A 21,990-nucleotide genomic window follows, 5' to 3' on the forward strand; every position below is an offset into this window, starting at 1 on the left:
TGAACCCTTGATTTTAAGTTTTCCCGCATTTTACATTTTTTATTTGTGATCACACCAATTTACAATGCATTTTCAATGGCTGCATTTCCCTGATTTTAAGTAATGTTTTCCCGAATTTAACATACAAATTTTGTCCCAATGTACCCAAAAACTGCTTTTTTTTTTACCTCTGTCCAATGTTTTTATTTGTGGAAAAGCGGTTTTAAAATACTAAGCAGAATGTATATTTGCCCATGGTTCTGCCTGGTAAATGGTCAATTCCAATGAGTCTGCCTTATACAGTCCTGCACCAATCACTTATTGCTTTAGTTGTGTATGTGACTGACAGAGTGGCCTTGCAACATGCCCCCATAGTGTACACATTAATGCTGCGGTGTTAAATATTTGTATCTACAAAACAGACTCCTGTGCTTATATCCTTTCAGTACTTGAAGAAAAAGTTACTTTAACACAATTTCCTAATTTTAAACTTTCCCAGATTTTAAATCATTTTTCTTGGTCTCCTGAAAAATGTAAAATGGGGGTTCTGCTTTATTACCACTTTATTAAAAGGATAATATTTAAAATTGCACATACAAAGAGTCCCTTTTTCTGTAGTGGCCACTCCTTTAGAGCATAGAACTTTCATTTGAAGCAACGTAGGTGGTGTCTTCATAGTGAGGACAGTGAGGTTGTGGAATGCACTGCCGGTTAATGTTGTGATGGCTGATTCTGTTAATGCCTTTAAGAGGGGCTTGGATGATTTCATAGCATAATATCAAAGGTTATGGTGATACTAAAATCTGTAGATAGGTTGTTATGAGTGTGAGCACTTAGACTGGAATATGAATAGGAGAGGCCTGAATAGAAAGCTGAGTAATAAAAAGTAGCAAGTTTGTATTTATATGGGGTCAGTGACTCCCTTTTTAAAGCTGGAATGGGTCAAAAGAAAAATGCAAATAATTAGAAAACTATAAAAAAAATAACCCAATTGAAAAGTTGCTAAGAATTAGCCATTCTATAATATACTAAAAGTTAACTCAACGGTGAACCCACCGTTATAAATATATTTATTTCTATATATTTATATTATTGTATAATTGTAATATATATTGATGGTGCTGTGCTGCAGGGATACTGCCCTCCCATGTTTGGCTCAAAATAATCTGCGTGTTTCTCATATTTTTCAGTGGGATTGAGAAGGAGTTGTGGCAATTCGTATCCAACGAGCATGGAGGTGCTACAATAACAGAAAGCTTTTTAAACTTCTGAAACACACAGTCCGTGCTGCAGTGAGTATATTTCCTACTATTAAAGGAAATGCAATTGCCCTATGATCTTTCTCATTCTTTGGGAATGATTATGGATTTATGCAGCTGATTTACTTCCAAAAACAAGGTGATTCAATTATAAACAGAGAAAAAGGAAATCATAATAAAAAAAAAGAATTAAAATGCACATGGCTTTCTTATATTTTGGAGCTTTTTGGATATTGGGTTTCTAAAAAATTGATCCCATACTTGTATGTTGCCATTTATATTAGAGTGCAACCCACATATATAATTATAGGAAGTTGGTTCCACAGGTGGTTTTTGGCATTTTTGTGTTCTCAGGTCCGTGTAAAACAATATCAGGAAACACAAGTGAATTTTGGGTTTTTTATCTCCATTTGGGATTACTTTTCCACAATTGCACAAAGGTGTGCCACAAGTGTTCTGCTGGAATGAAGCATGAAGCTGACACTACCCTCACACTGCTTTATTACTGGATATTTATCTAATTGTGAGTTTAGAGCTTAATAAATAAAAACCTCACCCATGTTCTATTTATTCCTATGGGATTTTTAGAACCATATTTATTAAATGGTGAATTCTAACTTTCCACCCATTGATCAATACAATTCTACAAATCCTATAGGAATACATAGAACATGGGTGAGTTTTTTATTATTAAGCTCTAAACTCACATTTTGATTAAATTTGCCCTAAAAGTGAAATTGGCACTGCATTTATACCATTCTGTGCTCTTGGGACATTATAAAGAATGTATTTGTATTGCTATTATTGGTAAGCATTAAATATGATGTTGGAAACACATTTATACATCTATTTATTCTTAGGGCATTAAACATAAAGTTTGTACTGCTATTTGTTTGGTTTGTAAACATGGACCACAAAGAGCGCAAATAAGCATTATCCAACATCTTACCTAATATTCCTCTCCCTACTATACCTGCTATCCCACAGTCCCTTCCCAGAGACTATTATCCCTACTGTTACTATAGGCACCATCCTCCCCTACTATACCTTGCTATCCCACAGCCACCACTCCCTTCCCAGAGACTATTATCCCACTGTTACTATAGGCACCATCCCTCCCCTACTATACCTGCTATCCCACAGTCACACTCCCTTCCCAGAGACTATTATCCCACTGTTACTATAGGCACCATCCTCCCCTACTATACCTGCTATCCTACAGCCTCAATCCCTTCCTAGAGACTATATCCCCACTGCTGCTATAGGCACTATCCTCCCTACTATAACCTGCTATCTCACAGTCCTTTCCAGAGACTATTATCCCACTGTTACTATAGGGCACCATCTCTCCTACTATACCTGCTATCCCACAGTCACAGTCCCTTCCCAGAGACTATTATCCCACTGCTACTATAGGCACCATCTCTCCCTACTATACCTGCTATCCCACAGTCCCTTCCCAGAGACTATTATCCCACTGCTACTATTGGCACCATCCTCCCCTACTATACCTGCTATCCCACAGCCTCAATCCCTTCCTAGAGACTATTATCCCCACTGCTACTATAGGGCACCATCCTCCCCTACTATACCTGCTATCTCACAGGCTCAATCCCTTCCTAGAGACTATTATCCACTGCTACTATAGGCAACAATCTCTCACTACTATACCAGCTATCCCACAGTCCCTTCCCAGAGACTATTATCCCACTTTTACTATAGGCACCATCCTCCGCCTACTATACATGCTATCCTTCAAGGAAAATATTGAATCAATACAGCTCCAGACAGTAATTTTCAACTGCAATGTGTTTTATCAGCAGTGTAGGCACACTACATGTTTCGGGCAGAGCCCTTTATCAAGTGTAAACATATATAAGTATAAAGGGCTCTGCCCGAACATGTAGTGTGCCTAAACTGCTGAATAAAACACATTGCAGTTGAAAATTACTGTCTGGAGCTGTATTGATTCAATATTTTTCCTTGAATTATGCACATGGGGTGTAAACACAGACACCTACTGAATCTTACAGCAATAAAGCGAAGAAATTGGAGACTGAATCATACCTACTCTATATACCTGCTATCCCACAGCGTCAATCCCTTCCTAGAGACTATTATCCCCACTGCTACTAATAGGCACCATCTCTCCCTACTATACCTGCTATCCACAGCGTCAATCCTTCCTAGAGACTATTATCCCCACTGCTACTATAGGCACCATCTCTCCCTACTATACCTGCTATCCCGCAGTCACCACTCCTCCTAGAGACTATTATCCCACTGCTACTATAGGCACCATCTCTCCCTACTATACTTGCTATCCTCAGTCCCTTCCTAGAGACTATTATCCCATTGCTACTATAGGCACCATCTCTCCCTACTATACCTGCTATCCCACAACCACAGTCCCTTCCCATAGGACTATTATCCCCACTGTTACTATAGGCACCATCAGGTCTGGACTGAGAATTAAAATAGGCCCTGGCATTTCATGTACATAGAGGCCCAATCAGCACACACAGAGGCCCAAACAGCTCCTACCAGCCCACTAAATATTATCTTTCTATGGCACCTTAAAGCAGCCCCTCTGCATTTTCCAGAACTCACAGATTGCCTGTCCGGGCCTGGGCACCATTTCTCCCTACTATACCTGCTATCCCACAGCCACATTCCCTTCCCAGAGACTATTATCCCACTGTTACTATAAGCACCATCTCTCCCTACTATACCTGCTATCCCACAGCCACACTCCCTTCCCAGAGACTATTATCCCACTGTTACTATAGGCACCATCTCTCCCTACTATACCCACTATCCCACAGCTACAGTCCCTTCCCAGAGACTATTATCCCCACTGTTACTATAGGCACCATCTCTCCCTACTATACCCGCTATCCCACAGCTACAGTCCCTTCCCAGAGACTATTATCCCACTGTTACTATAGGGCACCCATCTCTCCCTACTATACCCGCTATCCCACAGCTTACAGTCCCTTCCCAGAGACTATTATCCCACTGTTACTATAGACACCATCTCTCCCTACTATACCTGCTATCCCAGAGTCACACTCCCTTCCCAGAGACTATTATCCCACTCCTACTATCTACAATCACAGAATACCTGGTGGTATTCTGTGATTGTTAACAATATTCTGTGCTGTTCATTTTGCAATTAATATGATAAATATGTATTTCTTTCTGAAGGAAACAAGTGCATCTTACAGTATTTTGAGGAAAATCAGTCCCTTGGAAGCAGAGTTGCTAAGAGATCCTGGCATGCAGTGTAAAGTTAGATTCAGGTAATATGTGAATAAAATCCCTTCTCATGACATCTCAGCTACTATTATTCAGAATCTACAGTTGAACCCCCATTTTACAATTTTCTGGGGACCAGAAAGAATGGGGTAAAAAACTGGCAAAATGTAGAATCAAGAAAATACATTATGGATTTTATATTGGGTGGAGCACAAAAAAATGGTGTTGAGGGAGAACTTAATATCAGGGTATATAAAATTGTGGTTTCACAGTATAACATTAAGTGACGTGGATTTTTCCTTTGAATTTCCTTAAGGCTTTCTACTTATACATAACTGAACGTTTAAAGAAACTACTGGGAAAGTTAATATTTTGCTTACTTTGTGTTGAAAAGTTTTCTTTAAAAAAATGCAAGATTCTGTCTCCTACATAAATAGCTGAAAATTGAAGTTCAGACCAGCCCAGGAGAATATAATAGTGTATTATATAATGTAGCCATACAGATAGATGCTAAATAACCTTTCAGCTGATTTCAAATTCTCAGCAAAAGACACTGGACTGGAGATTCCTCTATTCCATGTACAGTTGTTATCAAATTAAAACTTTTACCCTCCTCCCAGTGGCCTAACTCTAGAAGGGGCATTAACCCATTTCTAAAAAAACGAAAAAACAAAAACTCTGAATCATCTGAAAGCTGGCCTAACAACTAGCTTAGCTTTTGGGTAGGTAGTGATAGGGAAGAAACTGAAGGTTTTGCCACCAGGCTCTCTAAACATATCTCCCATCTTTTAAACAAATGGTCTTATTTTCAATTGCAGATTTGCTGGGCAGGAGTTTCCACCTTTTATTGTCTTTAAGATCTTCCACCGCCCTCAGGTGCCTTTGGGAACCGATACATATGTGGCAAGCGAATTCTTCATCCATCCAGTGAGGTACATTATACTTTCTGTCATTTAAATTTGTTTGCATTCCTTAATCTCATCAGTTTCAATAACTATACATAATGACACAGCAAACAGCCCATAGTCTAATGTTAAGTCTTCATAGTGTTACAGAGTAGCTGTAGGTTTCATCAGGGGCTTTATGCTGCCAGTTACATTAGTCTCAGTGTAAAGAGGTAGTTTGCCTTAAAATTAACTTTCTAGTATGTTGTAGGCAGTGGACTATATGCTCTGGGTTTTTTGTTTGTTTTTTAATTATCTATATTGCTGTATATGATCTATCAGACTTCTTGGAGGTAACTGCTATATGGTTGCCATGAATGCATTACCCTAGAGCTGGCCAACTATGTCAAAGTCATCCCATATCTGGCCAGTCCTATGCTCAATTTTCATCTGATTCATTAAGAATTCTATTGCTTCATTATACATTTTAAAGTAAAACTCCCAAACTTGGCTGCCCTTTTATTAGACACCAGTGTAGCATACAAAAATTTTATTCAAAGGCCAAACTTACTCTATTAAGTTGTTAGCTTAAAATAAATGTTATTGTTTTGGGAAAATGTATGAAATGCAAGAATTTTCTTGGGTTTTCCTCTGATAATGTATTTATCTTTCTGTATCTGTCAGGCTGCAGCTGACGCCTGCAAGTTAATGGGCCCCAGAGCATATTATGATCAAATGATTTACGATGAACTGGAGTACCAGAAACATAAAATCACAGATATGGTGGACGTGGCTACTGTTAAAGACTATGTTAAAGTAAGTATTTCTTGTAAAATGAAAAGGAATATTTGCTACTGGAAGGTGACCAAATAGGGCTCATCATGGAATGATTGAACCACATGGTGGATAGCCACATTGAATTGATCCATTCTTTGATTGATGAACTGAACATGTGTCACTCAAAATTTGTCGAAGATGTGGCCCCAGTTGCAGAGAATGCCCCCTACAACTCAAAACTCACACTGGCTCAATGGCTATTGGACCCCTTTGTCAGAATGGCCTATATTCATAGCAATGGCCTATACCTATTGCAGTTATTAGGTATTAAGGCCAAAACATCTGACCATTTTCCTTTATGTAGGCAGGAATCCCCAACCTTTTGAACCCTGTGAGCAACATTCAGAAGTTGGGGAGCAAACACTAACATGAAAAATGTTCTTGGAGTGCCAAATAAGTGCTGTGATTGGTCATTTAGTAGCCCCTATGTGGATTGTAAACCTACATTGAGGCTCTGTTTGGCAGCGCACCTGGTTTTTATGAAACCAAAACTTGTCTCCAAGCCTGGAATTCAAAAATAAGCTCCTGCTTTGAGGCCACTGGGAGCAACAATCCAAGGGGTTGGAGAGCAACATGTTACTGGTTAAGGATCACTGATGTAGGGCTATCTTTACTTTACATACATTTAATTTGGGTTTTAAGATACAGCTTTTCAATGGGGTACAAAGGTTTAAATCTGTTTATTTCAACAATAATGATCTGCCAGATTTGAAATTAGTCTGCAGATTTTTACATCCTCACCATTTTTTCCTTTTAATGGCCAATTATTCGACACTTAGCGGAGAAGGTATGATCAGTTGGTAAACATGGGAATTTGCACAGGAGCTATGCACGCTCCATCCTCTCAAAACACAGTGTTGGGATATTGCTCTGTAAGGACTCTAATTAAAGGGTGCTTCTATCCACTATACAAAATATGAAGCATGTCTGGCTGGGTATGAGGATGATGAGCAGAGCTATTGTATAAATTCCAGTGTAAAACATAATTACTATATGTCTTTAAACGGAAGAGAGAGTCATAGATGAGAATCATAGAAGTGCAGAAGGTGGGCATTGGGACTGAGGGTCATATCATTCAGTGTATAAAGCTCTGCAATTTTACTGCATAGCCTACCACCAAATTGCAAGAATGGCTGCAAACAATGCACCAATACAGATGATATTTCTGGGAGACAAATGGTCCCCATCCTCTGTGCAGCACATTCCATTATTCAGCCCTCCAAACATGTCGGTTCTGTGTAAGGCACGGTGCTCCTTAAATGCAAACTGTACCCTATTTTTAATGCTGCTTAGTAGCATTTTATTGATTCATTTTTACAGCCACTTGAAAATAGATTATTCTGCAAAGTATATTCTTCAGGCTGCTATATCCCAGAAAATGTAGTGATCTGAAAAAACAATCATTTAGAAAATATGATTATTTGTGTCAGCATTTCTTTAAAATGAAATATTACAGAAAATGTGAATGTTAACCAATACATATTGAAATAAAAATATTTAAGGCGTACCCTGATTTCTATCATTAGAAACAAGAGTTAGAGGACACAATTTGGAGTCTGTGCTACTTTACATGTCTTTGTCTTTCTGACACTTTAGTACAAAAGTCACCTTGACGAGACTCCAGCATATCTCGGAGGCCGTGATAACTGCTGGAGAAGACTGTCGCTGAAAAATATGCCCAGGACGACAATTATGTGTGATATAGTGGAATACGCAGAGTCTGGGGCCCTGTCAGAGAGACTGAAAGGAGAACTGAAATTACTTTTGCAGGTGCCTGGTACTGAAGATCTGCAAATGCGGCAGCTTAGCGCTATCACACAGTCCAGGTTATTGCATTTTCTTTTCTTCGATTGTGAAAAATACTTTTTAAAGAGTGAACATCAAGCAAACATTAAAAGAGAAACAAACCGTAACATAAAAAACCCTACCCCCCTTCCCTTTGTAGACCCCCTCCCTCCTCCCCCCAGCCTAGGTGGTACCCGAGGCAAATGCCCCTAACTTTTTATTTACCCCTCGTGCAGATGCAGTTTACGGCAGCCGTCTTCTTTTCTTCGTTAAACTTGGGAAGTAGACCTTCGTTTTCGGCGCATGTGCAGTTGGAGTAATTTTCCGGTCCCGAACAACTGTGGCATGCAGAAATTTTCGTGACTTTCGGCGCATTCGCAGTTGTTCTGGAACAGAACAACTGCACATGCGCCAAAAGCGAAGGTCTGCTTCCGAAGTTTAGCGAAGAAAAGAAGATGGCTGCCGCGAACTGCGGGGACAGAATCTGCACTGAGGGGTAGGTAAAAAGTTAGGGGCATTTGCCCCGGTTACCACCTAGGCTGGGGGGAGGAGGGAGGGGGGTCTACGAAGGGAAGGGGTATGGTTGTTTTTAGGTTACCCGTTTGTTTTTCCTTTAAGTTGGAACAATGAGCAGGTAATGACGGCCAATTGGAGCAATTTTTCATTAAAATGGTTGACATCTACCCATCTGTAAAGTTTTGAATAACCTGGGTCTGCTTAGAATTGTACAGACTGGACATGTTGCTCAATACAATCAGTGTATGTATGTATATATATATATATATATATATATATATATATATATATATATATATATATATATATATATATAATATATATATATATATATATATATATATATATATATATATACACACACACAAACACACACACGATCATTGGCTGATCCAGTCTTGAAAGTGACTATGTTGTTGATACCAATTGCTGTGATGTAATCAATGCTTGGGTATCGGTATGGCCATCAGTTGATATAACTGCTCAGTGTTTCCTCAACAATTTGCTAGTTTTAATCCCTGGTACTCTTTTGTTAACACCATAGCACTTGTCTCTTAAAGGGCAAATCAACCCCAAAATAAAATTTTGCCTAATAACATAAAAACATAAATCTTAGTAACTTTGCAATTTCCATTAATTACCACATTGTCTATGGTTTTTAATTTATTTGTATATCTGTTGCTGTTGAAAGCAGTGTTTGTCCCTTTCTGTTCTCTGCCCTGCTGGCTCAGACTGTTGATACAATGTAAGACAAGGCAGCTGATTCACAGACTTGTCTTTGCTGGGGAACTAAGGGCCAAATGTACTTACCTGTGAAAATTCACCAGCGCTGGCTTCGCGCACATCGCAACACTTCACCAGGCGTAAATTCGGCCTGGACAACACTAATCACAAAGTTCCGAAGTGGTGCACAGCCGGTACCGAACGCTAGTGAAGTTGCGCTAGCGAAACTACGATAAGCAGTTCGAAGTTGCGCTAGCGTTGGCTAATTTGCATATGGCGTGCAGTTAAAGTACAATGGACTTATATGCTGCCAGCAAATACATTACCACTACACAAGGCCATGGGAACCATAATAAAATTATATAGAGTTGTTATAATGCCCTACACATGAGGCCCACAGTATAGTTGGGTGCCATATGTTATCAAATGTAGGGGGAAGGAGGGTTTTTTTTTTTTTACAAACTCCTATCTACTCTATTGCACTTCACCTGGTCTGATGGTGGCGAAGGCAAGTCTGGCGCAAGAGGTAACGTTCAGGAAAATCCGCATCTTAGTGAATGAGCGTCCATTCGCACAGAGCGAAAATTCACCGTGTGAAGTTTATCTCCTTTGCTAGGGAATTTACGCCAACGCCTTTTAGTAAATTGGCGAAGTGACAAATGACGTAACGCTGACTAATTTTTAGTAAATTTACCCCTAAGACTTTTGCAACATTGTTTAAAAAGTAACAACTAAGAGTTAAGCAAGTGTATTTACAAATAACTTTAAAAACACTGAACATTTTTAATAAATGAATATTGTCACTTAAAATATCTAAAATCCATTGAAATCCATTACAGTGTCCTAATGTAGTAAGTATGCTCTGTGGCACTTTGTTCCAGATCTCCTGTCCCACCACCATCACCAGTGTCTTCTTCCAACAAAACACCCCAGCGTCCATCATTTCTGTGGCACTCAGCACGACGTTCTCACAAGGCTCGGACTGAAGGCAGTAAAAATGAAGAGACTATACAGCATTAGAAATGAAACCAATGTAAGTATAAGCAAATACGTACACTTAAACAGAAGTGAGAGATTTGGCTAACTAAGGAGCATCATGTACCAAAATACACCTTTGTTAAAAATGTGTTGAAAATTTATATATATATATATATATATATATATATATATATATATATATATATATATGTCCAGTTGGATCTCAGCACACCCATTCAGGAAAAAGTTAATCCAACCCAGGTGCTATCCAAACGTGCTTTCATATAAGAATGTGGATAAATGGATGCACACCGGGATTTTTTTAAAAAAGTTAAAACTCGCTTTTATTTAAATACTTAAAACATGGTCAGGTCAACGTTTCGGTCTCCATCTTAGACCTTTGTCAAGACCCAAATGGTTGGTTAAAAAAGAGCACATATATAGATCCATTAATCCCACCCACAAATGGTTACCCTGCCGCTGCTTACTTTAAATCAAAATATTTGGCCCTGTTATATGTATGCAGGCATTTCAAACAACATTAGATGCAGCCACGGGTAAACCAAACAAGAGGAAATTGTAAATAAAAACAAAAATTGGACAATTGGACCATACAGAAACCTGATTTTTCAGGGCAAAATGTAAAGTTATTGAAATCTTAAACCAATATTCAATGTTACATTGTTCCAGTAATTAGTTATTCAACTAGACCCAATAGATCTGCACATATCCGCTATCCGAATTCAATCAATATGTCTCATGTGGCAAAAAGATTGTCAACGCTCATTCAAAAAACATAAAAAGGAACAGTGTTCATTTAACCCCGAGGGAGCCAGAGTGTTCAATTTTTTGATCCAAAACACTTCCGTTGCAGTAGCATCTTAGATCTATTCCCACCTCTGCTCAAGGGGGGAATGTGATCAATGGCTTATATATTTGAAGGTGGGCAGCCTATGTCCCCTTCTCAAGGAAGTGCTTGGCCACTGGTTTCTGTGTCTGTCCATCCCTAAAAGCCGTGCTAATCGCAGATCGGTGGCCATCCATTCGTAGCCTGAGGGTTTGATCCGTTTTTCCTACATAGGAAAGCTCACAAGGACATGTTACTAAGTATATTATATGTGTTGGTAGTGCATGTTATATGGTGTCGGATCTGGAAGCGTTTACCCGTATGGGGATGTAAGAAAGATGTGCCTGGAGTCATGTAGCGACAAGACGTGCAGCTGGGGCAGCAGAAACATCCTAGTTTTAAATCTGCTAACCGTGTTTTTTTTGTTAGTAATATAGCAATTCACTGGGTCAGTCTTAACCAGTAAATCACGTAAGTTAGTTCCACGCTTATAGCTAATCATAGGCGGTTCAGAGAGTACATTAGCCAAGTCACTGTCTGCCCCAATAATGTTCCAGTGCCTTTTGACCATATTCCCTAGATCTTTAGTACCCACATTGTATTTGGTGCTTAAAGACTAGTTTTGGGGTTTTTTGCTGCCGATTTAAACGTGAGAAACTTCGCCGTGTTAATGAAGACTACACAACCCATCGAGTCTACAGCTGGCTCAGCGGCGAGCGGCACCCCAGTCAATTTAACCACGGTTTAGGAGAGCTCCAAGACGCAAACTTCTGAAACCGTTAAATTCTGTCGATACTAGCTCGGGGGGATTCTGAGGGCGATGAGACGGGACTTACGAGTACTCAGGTGGTGAGTGTTATTGCCGATACTACTCCTACTACCCCCTTTTTTAGAACAACCCCGGACTGTGTCAAACCGTCCCTCTACGGGTCTGGGCCCCGCAAAAGGTACCCAACACGGAGGGCAAGAAGGGGCAGATCAAAGAAGGATTAGACATACCAATTTACAATCTTTCCCAACACACACCGACCTTAGCAGAAACAAGTTTGTTACGTAAAGGGTTAACGTTTGTGCCCACTTGCCAGTTTAACCAATTTGAATGGGAAGTTGATTGCTTTAAATTTTGCCGGATGGTGAATTTAAAGGATTACTTTTAAAACCGTGAGTGATAAAGAATTACCACCATCTACGTTGAAATTGAAAAGTACTTTCACACCCCTCTGATTAATCCGGCTATTAAAGATGTTTAAGCAGGTCATTGAAAAGGAGGGGCAGCTTGGTCACCCCAAGACCACAGAAGGGACAATATAACAAAAGCAGAAAGAGCGGCTATTAAAACCTTGACTGCTGACACCAACATTGTCATCCGCCCAGCGGACAAGGAGGGGGATTGTAATACTGAATTATCAGGACTACAGCAAAGAATCAAAGACCAATTGAGTGATATTAAAGTTTATAAATGTTTGCAATGTGACCCTGTGTCCCAATTTAAGAAAAAGGTTGATACATTGGTAAATTTGGCTTTTCAACAGGGGCATTATTGATGCACATCTGAATAATTTTTTGTTACAGGACCACCCTAGTTGCCCTTTATTGTATTCTTTGCCCAAGGTTCATAAGAGTATGACGTGTCCTCCTGGCCGCCCGATAGTGTCGGGGCGGGTTCATTATTACACCCCATTGGAATTTACCTTGACAAGATACTGGCAACCGGTGGTTCGTAGCACCCCGACTTATCTTAAGGATACCCCACATCTGTTGGAGTATTAAACAGTTGAAATTGCCCACTGATGGACCCATCATGCTAGCAAGCATGGATGTGGTCAGTTTGTATACTGTCATACCGCATGAAGCAGGGTTGGAGGCGGTTAGACGCTCCTTACTTGAATATGAGTTATATGCAGGCCCATCGATTGATTTTGTTTTTGGAATTATTAGAGTTAGCTTTATCGCTAAATTATTTTCGTTTTGAAAATTCATTTTACTTACAGCTACTTGGGACGGCGATGGGAGCGGCCATGGCGCCGGCATATGCTAATCTTTTTATGCATCAATATGAACAGCATCACATTGTACCCAAATATGGTGAATTAATTGATTTTTTTCCGTCGTTTCATCGATGATTTGGTGATTGTCTGGAGGGGCACAGAGGTGGAGTTCAGTGCAATGGTTACTGATTTGAATACTAGAGAGAGCCCAGTGAAGTTTACGTTTTACCGTACATCAATAAGAATAACAATTTTTGGATGTGGAATTAATACTTGATGGAGACCATATTGCCTATACTTTATTCGGTAAAACTGACCGATAGAAATACCCTCCTCCACTATAAAAGCTTTCATCCGCGACATCTGAAGAATTCCTTACCTGTCAGTTTTTGCCGGGTTTTAAGGAATAATTCCGATCCCCACCAGTGTGAGCAACAGATTGAGGATATGTGGGTAAGGTTCAGCGTTAGAGGGTACCCTGACGAAGTTTTACGAACGGCCCTGGACACGGCACATAAAAAATGTAATGACACATCTGAAAGATGTAAACAAAACCCAAAACTAGTCTTTAGCACCAAATACAATGTGGGTACTAAAGATCTAGGGAATATGGTCAAAGGCACTGGAACATTATTGGGGCAGACAGGACTTGGCTAATGTACTCTCTGAACCGCCTATGATTAGCTATAAGCGTGGAAACTAACTTACGTGATTTACTGGTTAAGACTGACCCAGTGAATTGCTATATTACTAACAAAAAAACATGGTTAGCAGATTTAAAACTAGGATGTTTCCGCTGCCCAAGCTGCACGTCTTGTCGGCTACATGACTCCAGGCACATCTTTCTTACATCCCCATACGGGTAAACGCTTCCAGATCCGACACCATATAACATGCACTACCACACATATAATATACTTAGTAACATGTCCTTGTGGGCTTTCCTATGTAGGAAAAACGGATCAAACCCTCAGGCTACGAATGGATGGCCCACCGATCTGCGATTAGCACGGCTTTTAGGATGGACAGACACAGAAACCAGTGGCCAAGCACTTCCTTGAGAGGGGACATAGGCTGCCCACCTTCAAATATATAGCCATTGATCACATTCCCCCTTGAGCAGAGGTGGGAATAGATCTAAGATGTTTACTGCAACGGGAAGTGTTTTGGATCAAAAAATTGAACACTCTGGCTCCCTCGGGGTTAAATGAACACTGTTCCTTTTTTATGTTTTTTGAATGAGCGTTGACAATCTTTTTGGCCACATGAGACATATTGATTGAATTCGGATAGCGGAATATGTGCAGATCTATTGGGTCTAGTTGAATAACTAATTACTGGAACAATGTTAACATTGAATATTGGTTTAAGATTTCATAACTTTACATTTTGCCCTGAAAAATCAGGTTTCTGTATGGTCCAATTGTCCAATTTTGTTTTTATTTACAATTTCTCTTGTTGGTTTACCCGTGGCTGCATCTAATGTTGTTTGAAAATGCCTGCATACATATAACAGGGCCAAATATTTGATTTAAAGTAAGCCAGCGGCAGGGTAACCATTTGTGGGTGGGATTAATGGATCTATATATGTGCTCTTTTTTAACCAACCATTTGGGTCTTGACAAAGGTCTAAGATGGAGACCGAAACGTTGACCTGACCATGTTTTAAGTATTTAAATAAAAGCGAGTTTTAACTTTTTAAAAAAATCCCGGTGTGCATCCATTTATCCACATTCTTATATATAGATATATATATATAGATATATATATATATATATATAATGCTTGAACTATGCACCAATTATACTGAATAAATATTTAAAGAAACGAACCGGAGTGAACTTTACACAGCACCGGGGAAGCGGAGACTAAATTGCAGAGCATGTGCGGACGCCGATGGTATAATACATATATATGTAGAGAGAGAGAGAGGAGAGAGAGGACACATACATAAGGTGCACACCATAGAGTCATAGACAGTTGTTTCACCTGGGGTGCCTGAGCTAAGAAATAACACAAGCAATGCAGAAGAATGGTGGGTTCTGGCAAATGCCAGTGGGGCTGCTATAAGGTCCCATCGAAAGTCACTATTTAGTGGGCCGGTGGGGACTGTTTGGGCCTCTGTTTACCTGAAATGCCAGGGCCTATTTTAATTCTCAGTCCAGACCTGCTCACAGGACTTGCTGAATCAATCTTCCAAAGGTTTATTTTGCTCAACGTTTTGGTCCCCCACAGGGATCTTCGTCAGGAATCAAACAGTGCAGAGGATGCGGCATTCACAGGTACTTGTTGCAAAAACAAAAAATCTTTATTAGACTCAACGTTCCAATATTCCCACAGGGATCTTCATCAGGAGAAAAACAGTCCATCAAATCCCTGTATATATACTGTGTGTGTATATATATATATATTTATTTATTTATTTATTATTTTTTTTAAATCCATATGCACATCAGTGTAAAAATAAAAATTGTGTAAATAGGCTGTGCAAAATAAAAAATGTTTCTAATATGTAATAAATGTAATGTATAAATAAAATCTTATTAATTTATAAACTAGAAAGCTACTGTATAACTTCTTCTTTATGGTGTAGTGTTTGTGAAACCAAACTAACTCTTCTGCCACTGTTGGTGCACAATATTTATATCATGAACGCTAATTGCAGTTCTTCCTTCATTATAGGAAACCATGGACGACACTACAGAAGAAAACAGGGCACCAGTTCTCAGAAAGAGTTGATGCTGGGGATGAAGTGCATATTTCAGACGAAGACTGGGATGAAGAGGCAGAGAAACTTTATAGATGGAGCCAAGGACTGTCTCTGGACGAGAGTGTAATGCCATCACCTTTACTCCATTAACTTTATTTTAACTGCACAACAAGCTACTTAGTTTGATTTCCTGGAGAACAGATTGCTTCCCACTGGCAACAGTATGAGATGCAGAAATATTATTTGCCCGTTGACATCAATGGTTGTTTAGGGGTCAGAGTTGTTTAAAGCGATATCTTCAAGACTAGAAGAATAAATGCTGTATTTATACATGCATCAATGCTGTCACTCATCTATAAATACTTATCACGGGCACTATACCTCCTCCTGTTCTTACCTGTTTGCACTCCCTTAGGATGAGCCTTATTTATGCTTGTAGTTCTGCCATAATTGGAGGGTAGCTTTCTTGTCGTAGGTTATGCATGATTTCCTTACCTGAAACCCCGGGCCGGTGCTCCTATCAGCAGAAAAACTGCACCGACCCGGGTTATACCAGTGAGCACCACAGAGCGATCAGCTTATGGCTTCTTCTTTCTTCAAATTTCCCGGGGCAAACTGATGCACAGTTGAACGAAATAGTTGAACGAAATAGCCTAACATTTGGCACCCCCAAGTGAAAGAAGACTTTCCTTCTCCTTTAAAGGCCCCATGTCTTCTGTCAATATTGGAAGGCTTGTCTCTCGCCACACACACACTGAAGTTTCATATAATATTATTTTATAAACCCTATCCCGCCTCTACTGCAACCAGAGTTGATCAGCAGAGATCAAAAATGGCATGCTCTGTTTATCTTCTGATCCTCCTGTCAGTTGCTGATGCAGATCTTGCAGGAGCATGTGCAGAAGAAGCCAGATCCAGGACATGGAGCAAACACAGTTGAATCTAAGATCCATGCCACCGCTCTAACAAAGAGGATCAGAGACAGACAGAAGATGGCGCCTTTGAACTCTGCTGCGCAACTTCACAGATTTACAGCAAGTCAGAAGACAGGCAGACTTTTAAAAGGAATAGATGCTGCGGACAGGGAGCTTGAAATGGGACAATGGAGCAGGCAGTGGAGGGGGGCTAGGCTTTAGTTCTCCTTTAAAGGAGCAGTTCAGTGTAAAAAAATTTTTTTTAGATAAAATGATTTTGTTTGTCTCTGTAGTAATAAAACAGTACCTTGTTCTTTAGCCAAAACTAAGATATTATTAAAATAATTAATCCTTATTGGAAGCAAATCAAGCCTATTGGGTTTATTTCGTGTTTACAGGGATTTTCTAGTAGACTTAAGGTATGAAGATCCAAATTACAGAAAGGTCCGTTATCTGAAAAATGCCAGGTCCCAAGCATTCTGGTTAATAGGTCTCATACCTGTAATATATAGTATATGTATAGTAAATATATATATATATTCTAGTATAAGACTAAGTAGAATAGTCTTTGGTATTAATAATGATAGAAGTACAGATATGGGACCTATTATCCTAAATTCTTGGGTCCTTGAGTTTTCTGGATAATTATTCCGGGGTTACCTCCGAAGAACCGAACATAAAGTAGCTTCCACTTTTCCTGTTCAGCTCAACAAATACCAAAAGATATAGATTTTTCTTAATTAAACAATAGACAAAAGTATGTTCATCACAAGCCCTCTTGTTATACAAGGGGTTATACTGCCCTTTTAATGTAATCTCACAGTCACAGCTTTTAGTAGCATAGGGGGTTTAGGTTCAAAGCACCATGGTATTACCCACTGATATAACACTATTCTGAGAAACAGAACACGTCATTAAAGATTAAAAATATTTTATTTACAAATTTGTCTTTATAAACAAATGTACATGGTTTTATTAAAAACAGCAGTTAAATTTGTCTAAATATTCTGCATTCAGACATTGGACAACAAGACTGAGACCAGTGTAAAAAGTTTCCAATACTCATAAAAAGGCAACCTTTGTTATTGTAAAGAGTGTTCAATAGCCCTGGGATTGAGGAGAAGATGGCTTGGCATAAGAAACAATAGCAAAACCTTAGATCAATAGTAGAAGTACTACACAGCAAACTGTATTCATGAGATCACTTTATAGTGCATCTGTGCATTCAACAGTACAAAGTATATGAATTCTTGCAGCTCATCAGACGAGTACCTATTAAATACCCAGCACTCCTGAGAACCAATGAAGCAAAAGAAGCAGCGGTAAATATGGATCTGAAAAGGGGATAGATGGTGTTTCCCTGAGATAAAAACTATTTAACATTACATAAAGTCAAAATTCAGGCAAATATCAGCCGTTTTTGCAGGATATGGATTGGGGAAGCCTTACTGAGTGCAAGCCTGTGTCCCAGACACACGTTGTTCAAAATGTATTGATTCTAGAGCTAACAAACATTATATAAGTCTATGGATGCTATTTCATTTGATTTTAGCACAACATGTTGCATGGTAACTCCCAAATCCCAATATACAGGAGTGTAACTATAGAGGAAGCGGGGGGGGGGGGCAGGAGGTATGGGGGCCCCATAAAAGCCCTAAATAATGAGCAATTTCAAAATGTATTGGTAAAAAGGGACAATCTCTGGATATTATAGGGGGCCCTAGAATTTATTTGCTGTGGGGCCCTGTAATAAATATATATATATATACATGTGATTCTACCGATTAAAAGGAAACCATTTATAGTCTGCCTATGACTTGTAGGAACGATTTTCACACTCCTTTAAAGTCATTCAAACACAACCTAAGCTTGTTCCATTGTGGAGAGGATGAATTCGGGGACTAGACATGCCTTTTGCTAAACAAGTTATTTTGGAAAGCAGAGGGATTTCTAGTTCAGCAACCTATCAATGTACAATAGAACATACATGGTGATACAGGGATTGAATAACGTGTGCCTAAGGTGAGGGTTAGCAAGTTGGTTCTATACCTAAAGGCAGACTATGATGGTTATATTTTCTTTCTGAAGAACCATGCATGCCTGTGCAGAAATACATTATTATATAAATATATCTATATATAAAGCAGATCAAATAATGTTATGCACCTACATAGGTCACTGTCCTTTAGGAAAATTTGCAGACATTTATATATAAAATGAAAAAGAAGAGAGGCAGGGAAGTGTCTTCTGATATGACCAGTAACCCTGTGGTGCAAAGTAAACAAAACAAGTATGATGTGACCTCACAAATACAGCAAGAGGGACATCACAACTAATTGTATCCCAAGACAGATGAATTTACACAAGAAACCAATAGTCACATGTGATTCTCCCATCATTCCTCCTGTCTGCTCCATCCAATCTGCTGCAGTTACAGGGGGAGTTTATCTTAACGTTTAAGTCATATTTTTAGCAATTTTCCTTTTATTTTTAAATATAGTTTTAGATTATTTGCTTTTCTGTTTTCAAATATGGGGCAGCCAAAAAACGACTGACCAGTTTGGTTACTGTTAGTTTTGAGTGAAATTATTTTCTATTCTTATTTCAGTCTCTCATTCAAAAGACTGCCTGGTTGCTATGGTAAATTGGACTCTAATTGCTTCTGAAATTCATGGGGAACTGCTAAATTATTTAAACCCCCTCCTAAAAATAAGCAAATTGCCTCAGAATATCACTGACTGTACTAAATATTAAAGTGTACACCTTTGAGCTAACATTGAATTTGATGTAATAACTGATATTCTGAGACAACTTGTAATTGGTTTCTTTTTTTTATTATTTTTGGTTATTAGCTTTATATTCAGCAGCTCTCTCTTGCAATTTTGGCAATCTGGTTGCTAGAGTCCACATTTATCTAGCAACCATGCACTGATTTAAATAATAATAATGAGACTGGAATATAATTAGGAGTGTCTGGATTTGCAATGTAATGGGGTCAGTGACCCCCATTTGAAATCTGGAAAGAGGAAGAAGTAGGTGGCAAATAATTAAAAAAAAAAAAAAAACCTCTAAAAAAAAGAAACAATTGAAAAGTTGCTTAGTTGGCCATTCTATAACATACTAAAGGTTAATTTAAAGGAACAGTCCAACGCGAAATAAAAACTGGGTAAATAGGCTGTGCGAAATAAAAATGTTTCTATATAGTTAGTTAGCCAAAAATGTAATTTACAAAGGCTGTAGTGACTGGATGTCTAACATAATAGCCAGAACACTAGTTCCTGCTTTGCAGCTCTCTAAATCTGAGTTAATCAGCGACTTGAAGGGGGGCCACATGGGACATAACTGTTCAGTGAGTCTGCATTCAGCTCAGATTCAAATGCATACAGTTTTGTGCCCCCCCTCCCTCAAGTCAATGATTGGTTACTGTCTGGTAACCAATCATTGGAAACCAAGAGAGCTGAAAAGCGGGAAGTATTGTTCTGGCTATTATGTTACACATCCAGTCACTCCAGCCTTTATACATTACATTTATGGGTAACTGACTATATTAGAAACATTTTTTATTTTGCACAGCCTATCTATTTACCCAGTTTTTATACTGAACAATTCATTTAAAGGGAAACCACCCCTTTAAGTTAAAGATTATGATGAAATACCCAAATGACACACAAGCCTGGAGATCATTGCCATATTGCAACTACAAAGGAGACATAAAGGATAAATGAAAAAAAAAAACATAATTATGTAGGCAATTATAAGTTATATATGGTGTTGCTTTTACATGATGCTAAAAATTAATATTATCTTTAAAAATAGCCCCTTTATCGGAGCTCCCTATAGATGTTCTCTGGTCCCTGTTTCAAATGAGGGGTGGGCGTGTCCTAAACGATTCCTGCCAGAAGCACAGTAGGAGGAGGACAGCCAATCACAGCCCTGCAGTCACACAAGCACAGACAGTATCAGTCCTGTTAGCTGCTGATTGGTTCCTGTCCTTCAGTGAGCTGAGGGCCGCCGGCTCCCCTACACAGTCTGGGAATTCAGGCAGCAGGAAGTAGAAGAGAAGGGAGGGATTATTAGAGTTTTTGCAGAAACACTTATTTTATTTTTTTTAATAGTAACTTTTTATTAAGTTTCAACAATAAACAAAATTAGATTGACATGGAGAGGATACATTTGATTTCCTTAGGCAAAGTTATTGGACAGTTGTTGCGGGTGAATCCAGCCAAGGACTCTATATTTTTTCAAATTTCTGTGGGCATCCTTTGGCTACATAAGTTCGTTTGTAAACTTCCAGTTTATGAGTTTAATCCATTTTTTAATCGAAGGAGGTGTTGGTCCCATCCAGTGTAGGGCTACCGAGTAACATTGAATTTAAAAAAAAAAATTGCTAGTATAGAAAAAAAAAAGGACAAATTAAAGTTTTAAATCACTAAGTCTTCATTAAGAAATAACTTACCAAAACTCTGCTTGCGCTCCTCTTCAGTATAGGCAATCCATTATGCGGCGCTCGATTTCTCCTCCCGGGCTATCTCCTATAAGGAAAGCAGGGAGGAAAAATCGAGTGCTGCATGATGGATCGCCTTTTCTGAAGAGGAGCGCAAGCAGAGTTTCGGCAAGTTATTTCTTAGTAAAGACTTAGCGATTTAAAACTTTAATTTGTCCTTGTGTTTTTTTTTTCGTTCAATACTAACAATTTATTTTTTTTTTTCTAAAATGATGTTACTGGTCCTTTAGGAGACAAAGTGACCCCCCCCATGGACATTCAAAGGCACAGTGACACCCTACCCCAAGGATATTCAGAGGCACAGTGATCCCCCCCCAAACACAACAAAAATTCAGAGGCACAGTGACCCCCAGCCAACCCCACATACCTCCCAACTGTCCCGTTTTTAGAGGGACAGCTCAACCCACAGTCCCTCGTTTTTTACTGGAAAGTCCCTATTTTCACTGCACTGAACAGCCACAGCAGCAGATATGATACTTTTGTAACAATTTTGAGATAAGCAAATAAGTAATTGTAACAATATAATGTAACAGGTCCCTTGGGAGAAGTTAGACTCACAGCTTAAAGGGCAATTCTCCTTCATTAGCAAAACTGTAATAACTGATAAAAAACACATAAATATGTTCAAACTTTTTGCCAAATTTTGTAAAATGAACATGGCATTCAGGGGGTGTGGCCACAAAAGGGGCGTGGTCTAAAATTGCCACACTGCGCCAGAAACCTTTTTATCCACAAAATGTTGGGAGGTATGTCATGGAGATTCAGAGGCACAGTGACCCCAGTCAAACCCCAGAAAAATTCAGAGGCA

General features: G+C 39.1%; 1 pseudogene; it reads left to right on the plus strand.

The window, feature by feature from the left end:
• Positions 1-233: 233 nt before the first annotated feature.
• On the plus strand, positions 234-16,900 carry LOC121400746 (annotated as a pseudogene).
• Positions 16,901-21,990: the final 5,090 nt, after the last annotated feature.

The sequence above is a fragment of the Xenopus laevis genome, chromosome 2S (assembly GCF_017654675.1).
Source record: "Xenopus laevis strain J_2021 chromosome 2S, Xenopus_laevis_v10.1, whole genome shotgun sequence".
NCBI lineage: Eukaryota > Metazoa > Chordata > Amphibia > Anura > Pipidae > Xenopus > Xenopus laevis.